The 12,371-nt window shown below is 36.7% G+C and overlaps 1 long non-coding RNA gene across 1 annotated transcript in view; it reads right to left on the bottom strand.

Annotated features, from left to right (window-relative positions):
* Positions 1-12,371, bottom strand: part of LOC123566829 (uncharacterized) — a 285,988-nt gene that overhangs the window by 254,879 nt on the left and 18,738 nt on the right. Inside the window, exon 2 of the long non-coding RNA XR_006689476.3 lies at positions 9,071-9,139. This is a non-coding gene — a long non-coding RNA (uncharacterized lncRNA). The remainder of the gene's footprint in view (positions 1-9,070; positions 9,140-12,371) is intronic.

The following is a 12,371-nucleotide window of genomic DNA, read 5'->3' as shown; positions in this document are numbered from 1 at the left end:
AAGTCAGACAATACCCTCCTTTATTCTGGAACTACATGAACTATCTTGCCTACTTCTATTTGTATACCTACTTCATTCCTCTCTATATAAGTGAACTGACTAATTGTGTAGATATGGGGTCAGAAATAGTTACTCAGGTACTAAAACATGTCCTCCCTACTCCAGTGCCTCCAATCAATTATCAGAATCCTGTGTCACAATATGCAAATTTTTAGGGAGAAAGTCTACTATGGTCAGTTTAAGCCAACTATCCATTGATAGTTCAAATACTTATAGCCAGCCATATAATAGGGTCATATTGTAAGAAATGGACACAAATGGATATCACTCTCAATATACAGGAAAGTTCTCAGAGGAAAAACAGCGTAAGCTAAAAAAAAAAAAAAAAAAAAATGACAGAACAGCAAACTGCTTAGGGTGCTGACTCTAGCACAACATGAATGTCAAGACTGTCCCTGCCAGTTACTATGTGACCTTGGACAAGTTAGTTAGTCCTCTCTGTGTCACAATTTCCACATCAGTAAAATAAAAATAATCAGAGTACTTATTTCTTAGGGCTGCTTTGTGCATAAATCTTATATAATACTGAGCACAGTGAAAATGGTAAATGTTCAGTGAATGTTATCTATTACTAAAACCATCATACCAACTGTAGTAGGAAAATAAGACCCTCTTTCCCCAAATATGACAATGTCTTAACACCCAGAATCTGTAAATGTTAAGTTACATGGCAAAGGGAAATTAAGATTACCAGTGAGTTACATTAAATAATCCTGGATTATGTGGGTGAGTCCTTAAGAGTAGAACAGGAACTCAGAAGAAAGGGACAGCGATATGACACTGGAAGTAAGGTCAGAGAAATGCTACACTGCTGGCTTTGAAGATGGAAAAACGGGAAAAACAGAGCCAAGGAATATGAGCAACCTCTAAGAAGTGTCAACAGCAAAGAAACAGACCCTACCCAGAGCCTACAGAAAGGAATGTAGCCCAGCTGATGGCTTGATTTGAGCTCACTGAGTCCCAGGGCAAACTTTTGACCTACAGAATTGTAACTTAATAAATTTTTGTTATTTAAGCTGATAAATTTGTGGTAACTTGTTATGGCAGCAATGGAAAACTAATAAACTGAGATTTTTAAATCTTATTCAAATGTTGTTCAACGATCACCATGATTATAAAATTTCAAGTAATAATAATTCATAACAATAATTCCTGATGTGTTAAAAAAAAAAAAAAAAATCAGGCACAGTGGCTCACACCTGTAATCCCAGTGCTTTGGAAGGGCAAAGTGGGAGGACTGTCTGAGGCCAAGAGTTCAAGATTAGCCTGGATGTGTCAGTTCATTTTCATTCTGCTGATAAAGACATACCCGAGACTGGGAAGAAAAAGAGTTTAATGGACTTATAGTTCCGTATGGCTGGGGAGGCCTCATAATCATGGCAGAAGGCAAGGAGAAGCAAGTCACATCTTACATGGATGGCAGCAGGCAAAGAAAGACAGAACTTGTTCAGGGGAGCTCCTCTTTTTAAAACCATCAGATCTCGTGAGACTTATTCACTGTCATGAGACCAGCACAGGAAAGACCTACCCCATGATTCAATTACTTCCCACCAGGTCCCTCCCACAACATGTGGGAATTCAAGATGAGATTTGGGTGGGGACATAGTCAAGCCATATCACTGGGCAACATAGAACTCACTTCTACCAAAAAATAAAAAATAAAAAAAATATATTTTAACAGGTGTGATGTCACACAGCTGTAGACCCAGCTACTTGAGAGGCTGAGGCAGAAAAAATCACTTGAGCCCAGGCATTCATGGCTGCAATGAGCTATGACTGCCTGTACACTCCAGCCTGGGTGACAGAGTAAGACTCTGTCTGTAAGAAAATAGTAATAATAAAAATAAAATTGTAACCTTATCAAGGTAAGCTCTCACAGAACTAGCCATGAGGTTTGTTTCTCTTCAGTGCTCACCCCTCCAATTTCCACTGGGTGCTTCCCTTTTCAGCACCTCACTCAGTACACACTATCTTCCCACTGCACCCTGCGTTTTTCCCCTCTTAACCCTACTAGATGAGAATAGACACCTGTCCTTGGGACTATTTCAATTTCCTAGTCCAACACACTCCCTCTATACCTAATTCCTTCAAAACCATGTTTATATCTAATATATAGTTAACCAACCAATCCACACACCCATATTCCTGAATATTCTGCATTTAACAGCATTTTCCAGAGGAAACAGTCTTACAAGAAAGCACTAATGGTCAATGCACAAACATAGGGAGTGCCATCGCAATCAACATGAAGAGTATTCCCCAGGACTCTGCAGTGTGCACACAACTAAATGTGGTTTCCCTGCAAGTGAGGCATAGCGAGAGTCTGTCCATGCCAACAGGGAAAAAATTTGAGCTGCCAGCAGTCATTTTGGCCTTCACCAAATGAAATGGCCATGGCAGCCACTCTGTTTGCATACAGGGCTGGATCGAAGAGTTAGTCAGCGGTGAGTTGTGCCTAAAGAGCTCACTGACACAGAAACACTGAGAGAATGTACATCCTCTCCTGGCAGGTCTTCTGAGGCCTTGAGATAATCATAGGTAAGACAGAAACTTCTTCCTGAAGCCGTGGATGTGCCATTATTATCCTGAGTAGCAACCAAAACACTTCTTGAAAATACTAAACTACTAACACAGCTTTAAAGAAAGAAAAGGGAAAGAACCAACCTGCATGAGGACAAAAACAAAGATTGTCTATTTTTCCCAGACTAAAAAATAAAGCCTAGAAAGGAAATTTTCAAAAAATGAATAAATAAACCAATTTCTCAGAAGAATTAGCTCTTTTAGTGCCAACAAATCGCACGTAGCTCATTCTATAAATAAATTTGTGTAAGAGAATAGACTTTATACATGTACATAGAGTCTCATTATTTCTTTTCAAAAGACATTTAGAAAGCACAATGTTCAAAGAATAATAGGGAGAAAAAAACAGCAACATAAATTTCAACACAGATGAAAATAAAACTGTTAGTTCTGATCTCTTTTAAGATACTAGCCAAAATTTTACCATCATCTGAGAAGCCAATCTTATAGTATCAACAGATCCTTTCAGTTTATTAAAACTAGGAAAAATATATTAGCTTTAGAACCCAATAAGAGAGCCACATAGTGTATCTGTGGTATTCAACAAAGAGTGCATACACACTGACATTGAGATATCAGGTAAGTATCCAAGATCCAAAGGAAACAGTGAGACCCTCCAAGGCAAGAGTAACAAAGAAATAACAGTAACATTAGTGATGAAAATAAAAATTAATACAAAGTAAAAAACGTGAGTGCCTTAGCTTGATTCAGAAACAGTAGGAGCAGGGTGGAACTAAAAATGATTTAAGGGGCTCACAATCTGCAGTGAGGCAGTAGCAGGTGATGGTTTGCCTTCTCAGAGTAACCAGGGCAAAGAATGACATCTGAGATGGAGAATAAAGTCAAGCTCAGAGCCAAAATCCAGGACATGAGTGGGGGTCTTCCCACCTCCTGAGGGGAGCCTCAAATCAAGACTTGCTTAAGAAATTAACTTAAATAAAAACAAAAGGCCTATATAGGACCAACACAGCTTTGTTAGCAAGAATAAATTAAGCCACTCAGTAGATCTGCAATATCTTTAATATCAGCTAGGGCAGGGATACAAAATGTCATAGAAAAGCCTGGTTTCCGAGCTGGTGGCTTGGTGATGCCAGTGAGCAAAAAGGCAAGATCCTTAGACAGAGAGAGTACAAAGGAAAGAAGGAGGGAGAGAGAGAAAAAAAAAAAAAAGAGAGAGAAAATAACAACAACAAAATCTGCCTTAAGATGAGACTGACCAAGCTCAGGAAGATGTACTATTTTAGCTAGTGCTACAAAGCTGACAAAATTAGCAACTTAAATGTAAATTTGCCCCAGATGAAATCAATGCCTAAAATTAAAGTATCACGAAGACTTTGAAATAGAATAAATTATGAAATAATACATTAAATCAGAATAAGAAATTAATAGTCATTAATATAAAATATTATAATGCAGAAATAAATCTGGCCCATAAACAAATAGATAATTAGTAAAAGAGAAAGAGAGGCAAAAATAACTGGACCCCAGAAATAAAATACATATGGTTTGAAAGACTACACGAGACTCTTACACATACTGAATATGTAAAAGGTCATAAAAGAAATCTCAATGGTTTTAAAAGGAAAATGATGTGTGATATTATCTATAACCATCTGATCTTTGACAAACCTGATGCAAGCAAGCAATGGGGAAAGGATTCCCTATTTAATAAATGGTGCTGGGAAAACTGGCTAGCCATATGCAGAAAACTGAAACTGGACCTCTTCCTTACACTTTATACAAAAATTAACTCAAGATGGATTAAAGACTTAAACGTAAAACCGAAAATCATAAAAATCCTAGAAGAAAACATTGGTGATACCATTCAGGACACAGGCATGGGCAAAGACTTCATGTCTAAAACACCAAAAGCAATGGCAACAAAAGCCAAAATTGACAAATGGGATCTAATCAAAATAAAGAGCTTCCACATAGCAAATGAAACTGTCATCAGAGTGAACAGGCAACTGACAGAATGGAAGAAAAATTTTGCAATCTATCCATCTGACAAAGAGCTAATATGCAAAATCTACAAAGAACTTAAACAAATTTACCAGAAAAAAACAAACAATCCCATCAAAAAGTGGGCAAAGTATATGAACAAACACTTCTCAAAAGAAGACATTTATGGAGCCAATAAACATATGAAAAAAAGCTCATCATCACTGGTCATTAGAGAAATGCAAATCAAAACCACAATGAGATACCATCTCATGCCAGTTAGAATGGTTAACATCATTAAAAAGTCAGGAAACAACAGATGCTGGAGAGGATGTGGAGCAACAGGAACGCTTTTACACTATTGGTGGAAGTGTAAATTAGTTCAACCATTGTGGAAGACAGTGTGGCAATTCCTCAAGGATCTAGAACCAGAAATACCCAATATCAATTTGGTATTTGACCCAGCAATCCCATTACTGGGTATATACCCAAAGGATTATAAATCATTCTACAATAAAGACACATGCACACATATGTTTATTGCAGCACTATTCACAAGAGTGAAGACTTGGAACCAACTTAAATGTCCATCAGTGATAGACTGGATAAAGAAAATGTGGCACATATACACCATGGAATACTATGCAGCCATAAAAAGGGATGAGTTCATGTCCTTCGCAGGGACATGGGTGAAGCTGGAAACTATCATTCTCAGCAAACTATCACAAGCACAGAAAACCAAACACCGCATGTTCTCACTCATAAGTGGGAGTTGAACAATGAGAAAATATGGACACAGGGAGGGCAACATCACACCCCGGGGCCTGTTGGGGGTTGAGGGGCAAAAGGAGGGATAGCATTAGGAGAAATACCTAATGAAGGTGATGGGTTGATGGGTGCAGTAAACCACCATGGCATGTGTATACCTATGTAACAAAACTGCATGTTCTGCACATGTACCCCAGAACTTAAAGTATAATGATAATAAAAAAATGCTGAAAAAATCAAAAATAAATAAAAGGAAAATGAGTATCATATCGATCACATTATCTTACTAAAATACAATTAAATTAGAAATCAGCAATAAGAAAATTTAAAGAAAGAGACCTGAAGAGTTTTAAACTCAATCACAATGCACTACAGAAAAAAAATAAAATTCTGCGTGTCGATACTTGTGAGTTACAGTTCCTGGAAATATTTGTTTCTGCTTAGAATGTAGAATATTTCAAAAGACGATCGCTTCTACTCAACAATATAAACAAACTGGATAAGCTACAAAAATCAGAGTTGTTTTAAACTTTTCAGATTGCTGAAGATTCACACACAATAAAAATAACCTAAACAAAATAAGTTCCAGAAAGACAGCCCTGGCTAGGAGAGAAGAGACCTATAGCTGTTATCATCCTAAAGGGTCAGCAGAAAGAAGAGGAATCTCCCTTCGATGGGGATCAAAAGAAACCAGATGAGCTTTTAACAGATTTTTAATAGTCACTCATGTGCTAGTGTGATCGATTGGAATAAACAGGAGGTCAACCAAGCCCAGGAATGAGTCTTCACCCACTGACCTTCACTGAGTGCCGGGGGTAGAGATGAAGAATGGAGCCAGACAGGACTGCCAAGAGAGATCCCTCTGAGGCACGCTGGACCTTCTCCCAGTACGAGGAGGTAGCTCCTGAAGGCTGAGGTGGAACAGAAACACTGTTAGAGCTCTCTCAAGGTACATTGAGCCCTCTCAAAATGCATGGCAACCCACAGAGTGTGTGCAGGGCAGGAGAACTGAAAAAATTCTGCTCAAACAGAAGCAGGTTTCTCTGAGTATAAGGCAGCAGCTGCTACCAGCTGGGGGTAGAGCAAGAAAGTAGAGGGAGTCACCCCATGCCATCGCAGGCCTTCTACAAGTGCACTTCAGGAATACTCTAAAGGCTGGGGGCAAGGAAGTATAGGAGAGAGAGAGAAATCTCCAGAGGCATAGACAGTTGAAAGAAGGACTGGAGAGGAGGGATTACTCCCTAACAACCCAGGAAACTGGTAGACAACATAGAGGGCAAAGAAATGTTCACAGCTCAGCAAGCCGGAACCTGGACTGTATAATGAAGACATTTCCAGAGTTTCGCAAGTACTCAGATCCCAAGTCTTTCTGAAGGAGAAGCACTGTCCTCACCTTCAAACTATTTAAAGACAGTGGTAAACAACTAAATTAAAACTGTAACGAAGCCCAGAACCAGCTGAATTGTAGATAGGATTAGTTCAGCCCCTACACCAGTGGCCTGGCAGAAGGATTGCACCTTATTCTAGAAGTAAATATTATTTACTTCTGTCTCTCCTGATTTTGCCTACAATCTGGCATAAAATCAAAAGAAATGAGATATACATGGAAGTAAGAAAACGTAAACCCTAGTTTAAAAGACAAAAGTCAATAGATAAAAACTCAAATATAGCACAGATATTAGAATTATAAGACTGAGGCTTTAAAATTGGTGTAATAAATATGTGTACAACATACTGGGGTTTTAGCAGCAATATCAAAATCATCTTTTAAAAGACAAAAAAAAAGAGTTACTAGGAGCAAAATACATTAAAAATGAAGAACCCATCAAATGTACTTATTAGCACATTGGATACAGTAGAAAAAAGGATAATAGAATTTGAATACAGTCAATAGAATTATCAACACTGAAACTCAAACAGAAAATTGAGTTTAAAAAACTGAAAAACGCATCCAAGGTCTCTAGAACAGTATCAAATGGTCTTATATATCTGTAATTAGCATTCCAGAAGGAAAAGAAATGAGACAGAAGAAAATGCTCAAAGAGTTAATTGCCAAAAATGTCCCAAAATGTATTGACAATATCAGTGCTTGAATTCAAGAAGCTCTGAAAACTCCAAGCAGAATGAACACAAAGAAAACCACATTTAAGCACATCACACTCAAATTGCTGAAAACCATAAAGAAAAAAAATCTTAAAAGCAGTCAAATGGAAAACAAGTCAGATTATGTAGAGATTTTTTTAATGACTAAAAATACAGCCGACTTCTCATTAGATACAATGGATGCTAGAAGTTAAGATATGACATTTTTAACATGCTGAAAAGGAAAAAAAAAAAACCTTTCACATTAGAATCTTCTATTTAGTGATTTTATTCTTTAAAAATGAAAGTAAAATAAAGACACTTTCTGGCTGATAAAAGCATAGTTTTCCTTCAGTAAACATTATAAAAAATGCTAAAATAAGTAAATTGTGTTATAATTATCAGAGATCCTTAGAACATTTGGGAAGAAAGTAAAATCATGAATTAATAATAGCCTTTGATAAGCTAAGAATTTACATTATGACATAAAGTGTAATCACTAAGACTAGAATGAAAAAACACTGATTTCAAAAGAAAGGAAAAAGGAAGATAAAGGACAAGAACAAACTAAACAAAGCAGTAGAGTGGTATATTTAAATTCCAACATATCAGTAATCATTTGACATATAAAGCAACTTAATAATCCAAGTAAAAGATAAAATGAAAGAGTAGATAACAAAGAACAAAACTCTAATACATATGGTTTGAGATAGATTTGTCTAAAACAAGAAAAGTTGAAAATAAAGGATGAAAATATATATTCCATGCCCAAGCTAACAACAAGAAGTTTGGAAAATCTGTATTATCAGACAAATTAGACTTTAATAAGTATTACTAGAGATGAAAGGCGATGCTACACAGTAACAAAACATTCAAATACTTTCTGCATTCACCCCAAATTGAAACTACTTACTGAATTGCTTTGAAATCCATTTACAGCTTGGAGCTCTCCCAAGGACAGCCTTCCCCATTTCAAAAACTTGAACAAAAGTTCCACAATAACATCAAATATCCACTTAGTGTTCATATTTCTCTAAATACTCAAAATTATTTTTAAACATTGGCTTATTTTGATAGGAACCAAAGTTCATAATTCGGCTGATTGTGATATCTCTAAACTGCCTTCAATATATTGCTTCTTTTTCTCTTTACTTTTCTACTTTCATTTTATTTATTAAGGATATAAGGCTGTTTGTTCTATAGAAATCCCTCATTCTAGATATTGCTGATTGCCATGGTGCCGTATAACACATTCCTCTGTCCTGTATTTCCTGTAAACCTTTGATTAAATTTGATTTAATTTGAAAGCTTATATGAATCAGGTTAAAATTTTTGGCAAGAATATTTCATACTAAGAACACATGCACACAGGGGAATCAACTCATACTAGGGCCTGTCAGAGGGCAGGGGTTTGGGGAGAGAAAGGATCAGGAAGAATAGCTAATGGGTGCTGGGCTTAATACCTGGGTGATGGGATGATCTCTGCAGCAAACCACCATGGCACACGTTTACCTATGGAACACACCTGCACATCCTGCACATGTACTCCACAACTTAAAACAGAAGTTGGAAATAAAATAAAAAAGAATCTTTCATAGATGATTATACCAATTATACCAGGAAAACCACATTATATTACCTGGTTGGTCTCTTTGTGATAACATCAGGGCTGATGATCTTTGTCAAGGTCCATTACTTCATTAGAAGGCTGTAAAATGGTGATATTTTAATTAAATTTGATATTAATTTTGTCCCAATTGCACAAATAAATTGCCTGTCTATGGGGTACTGATCAGAATACATCAAAGTATTATGTTCCTAAAAGGAATACTCTATATCCCCTTCCTCAGTTAACTTGAGCGTTTAGTGTGTTACTGGAGGGTCCCCTAATTCCTGAAGACACGGCAAAGAACAAGAGTCTAAGGTTCTTTCTATCGTGATCATGGCACTCTAACAAGGAAAAAAGACAATAAATCAGAAAATAAATAAACAAGGTAATTTCTGATTATTTTAAGCAGAGTGAGAAAAATTGACTAGGTTAAGTGAGAGTGACCAGCACAAGAATGATCTTTAAGAAAAGTGATCCTGTCTTCTCTACTATCTTCTCTGACAATGTACTAATCTCCAAAAGCCTATATGTAACACTGTGGGTACAGAATGGAAAATATGGTCTTGGGACAGAAAGAAGCCATATAAAAATGAAGTGATCAGTTCGGTTACAGAATAAAAAAAAGGAAGAAGGAGTTTCTTAATACCTTATCTCTTAAATTTTTCCTGATATTTATTATCAGAGCATTTTTTAAGAATAGTGACTTTCTAATTCATCTTTTTGAAACTCCTGGATCCATCCTGATTTTAAAATATTGAAATGTACAGAAGTGATGGTTTGGACAATTACAAGCTCCCCATCTGGGTAATTAGAGCGAAGTACTTTGAAAAATTTAATAAGCTTTTAAAAATCAAATTTATTTTTTTTCCTATGGACAAATCTTGTGATAAGAGATTAACTCCCAAAAGAGAAAATGCTGTCTTCCTTATTCTCCCTACTTTCTGTTTATTCATTTGTTTGTTTGAGAAGGAGTCTCACTCTTTGTCGCCCAGGCTGGAGTGCAATGGTGTGATCTTGGCTCACTGCAACCTCTACCTCCCAGGTTCGAATGATTCTCCTGCCCCAGCCTCCTAAATAGCTAGGATTACAGGCACCCACCATCACGTTCTGCAAATTTTTTTTGTATTTTTAGTAGAGACAGGGTTTCACCATGCTGGTCAGGCTGGTCTCGAACTCCTGACCTCAAGTGATCCACCAGCCTCAGCCTCCCAAAGTGCTGGGATTATAGGCATGAGCCACCACGCCTGGCTCTTCTCACTACTTTCTCTATCACAGTCAATCCCATTTCCTTCAAGGATCCATTCTTAGAAAATAGGAGAGGAAAAAAAAGGTGGGGGGGGGGCATGGTTGGAAGATTCTGGGACTTGAGATGCATGTCATGTCCTCTACTTGAAAAGGATTGGGAAAATGTCCCTCTGTCTTTTCACTTCATGTGCCATGGGTAATTTTGGAAGACGTTAATTCTCTTTTCATGCTCAGAAGATAGAATTCCTCAGTTACTGCCAGCTTAAAGATTAAAATTCTGTGTTTATTTTGAGTTTATATAAGGAAGAGTCCAGATTAGGGCATAGATTTTAGCATCAAAGTCCTGGTTCAAATTCCTTATGTTCTGCGTAACCTTGTGTGTGACCTCAGACAAGCCATTCAATCCCCTCAATCTGTTTCATCATCTATGAAATGGAGGAGACACTTACGTCTCATACTTGGGTTTCTTCTGAGAATTAAACATAAAGCAGGCAGAACAGTGCTGGACACATCTGGGAGCTATTACTTTTACCATCCCAGGATGACAAGGAGCACACCCACTCCCCTGAGGAGGAAGTGCTGTTGACTACATAGAACTTCTGGACTACATTTTCCAGAATTTCAAAAAGCTATAAGGAAGTACTTCCAACTATGAGAAGTAGTGAAGGGATTTCATCCAGCCTTTTTTATAGGAGTCACATAAATCATAACACAGAATTTCCATTTGTAAAAACTATTTTCATAAAAATCAAAGTAATTTAATCAGAAACACTTAAGATTTATATACAAAATGATATGTGGAGGGGGTCCAATAAGGACTGGGAGTTCTGTTTTCTGTCTTTCTTACCAGAGAATAAAATGCTGATTGATTCTCATTTTACTGATACTAAAAGTTTTCTTACAGTATATTGTATTGACAAAAGTGCTTAAAACTCATCATCAGCTTGCTTTCTTCCTCCTTGACATAGTTTAATACAATTTGTTCAAGTCACATGCAGAATTTGAGCCCGAAATTCCACACTTAAATCTCACAGCACCGGAAGGAGCCAGAGATAAACCTGAAGTGTTTTCGTGTTATCAATATTCCACTGAAGAGGAAACAGAGTGCAAAGATGGAAAGAAAACATTCATGTGCTTCAGTAATGGTTATTCCTGCTGAAGAGGTGAGATGTATTTCATGCTTCAATGAGTCAGATAAAATTCACCATTCTTAATGGAGACGAACTGGCTGAAAAATATTTGCTTAAACAAACCATGTCCCTTGCATGGTCTTTTGCAGCTTTCTTTTAGATGGCATTCCTCTTAGATGCAAAGTTCAGCATCCACATTCAGTCCAATTGTCAGACCTTTATAGAAAGATCATACAACTGCCTGTGGTAAGAGAGAAAACTTGGTATATTCCACATTGACCTGCCACCCTTTCAAGGCTATGTCAATATAAACATATAGAATGCAAAGGCTACACACCTTAGGTAACATGTGTGAGAAAATTGAATTTAATTCTATCAAAGGAATAGAAAAAATTTTATAAGCATGTAATGCATAAGAGGCATGTAAAGGAGGAGGCTTTACTATCCTAATTTGTATAAGATGGCTTTGAGACATGGAGATGTAACATTGACTATATTTCTGTAACATAAGGGAATGCATGGAATAGAATTAAGTTTTCTCAATCTATAGTCTTGTAATATTCACTCTGTATCATAGACTTTGGAAAGCTCAAGCTCTCATTTTCAGATGCAGCCTAGCATTTTGTAGAGATTAGACCATGATTAATACTATCTTTTACAAAATACAACTTTGGAATATGCATGTAGACATATACACAAAATATCTGTGGTTGTCTCTGAATGGGAAAATATCAAATATGCCAAAAAGAGAACTGAATTTTATTTGCACTCAAGTATCTGATCAGTTGACCTTAACCCTGAACCCTAATTACACTTTTCTTTAAAATTAAGTATGCTCTTCAACAACCAATGGGTCAATAGGAATATTAAAAATTTTCTTAAGACAAAAGAGAATGGAAAAATATCATATCAAAACCTACAGGACACAGCAAAAGCAGTTCTTAGAGGAATATTTA

This window comes from Macaca fascicularis, chromosome 9 (assembly GCF_037993035.2).
Source record: "Macaca fascicularis isolate 582-1 chromosome 9, T2T-MFA8v1.1".
In the NCBI taxonomy this organism is placed as follows: Eukaryota; Metazoa; Chordata; class Mammalia; order Primates; family Cercopithecidae; genus Macaca; species Macaca fascicularis.
The sequence above is the reverse complement of the archived record's forward strand: the minus strand, read 5'-3'. Positions and strand labels throughout refer to the sequence as shown.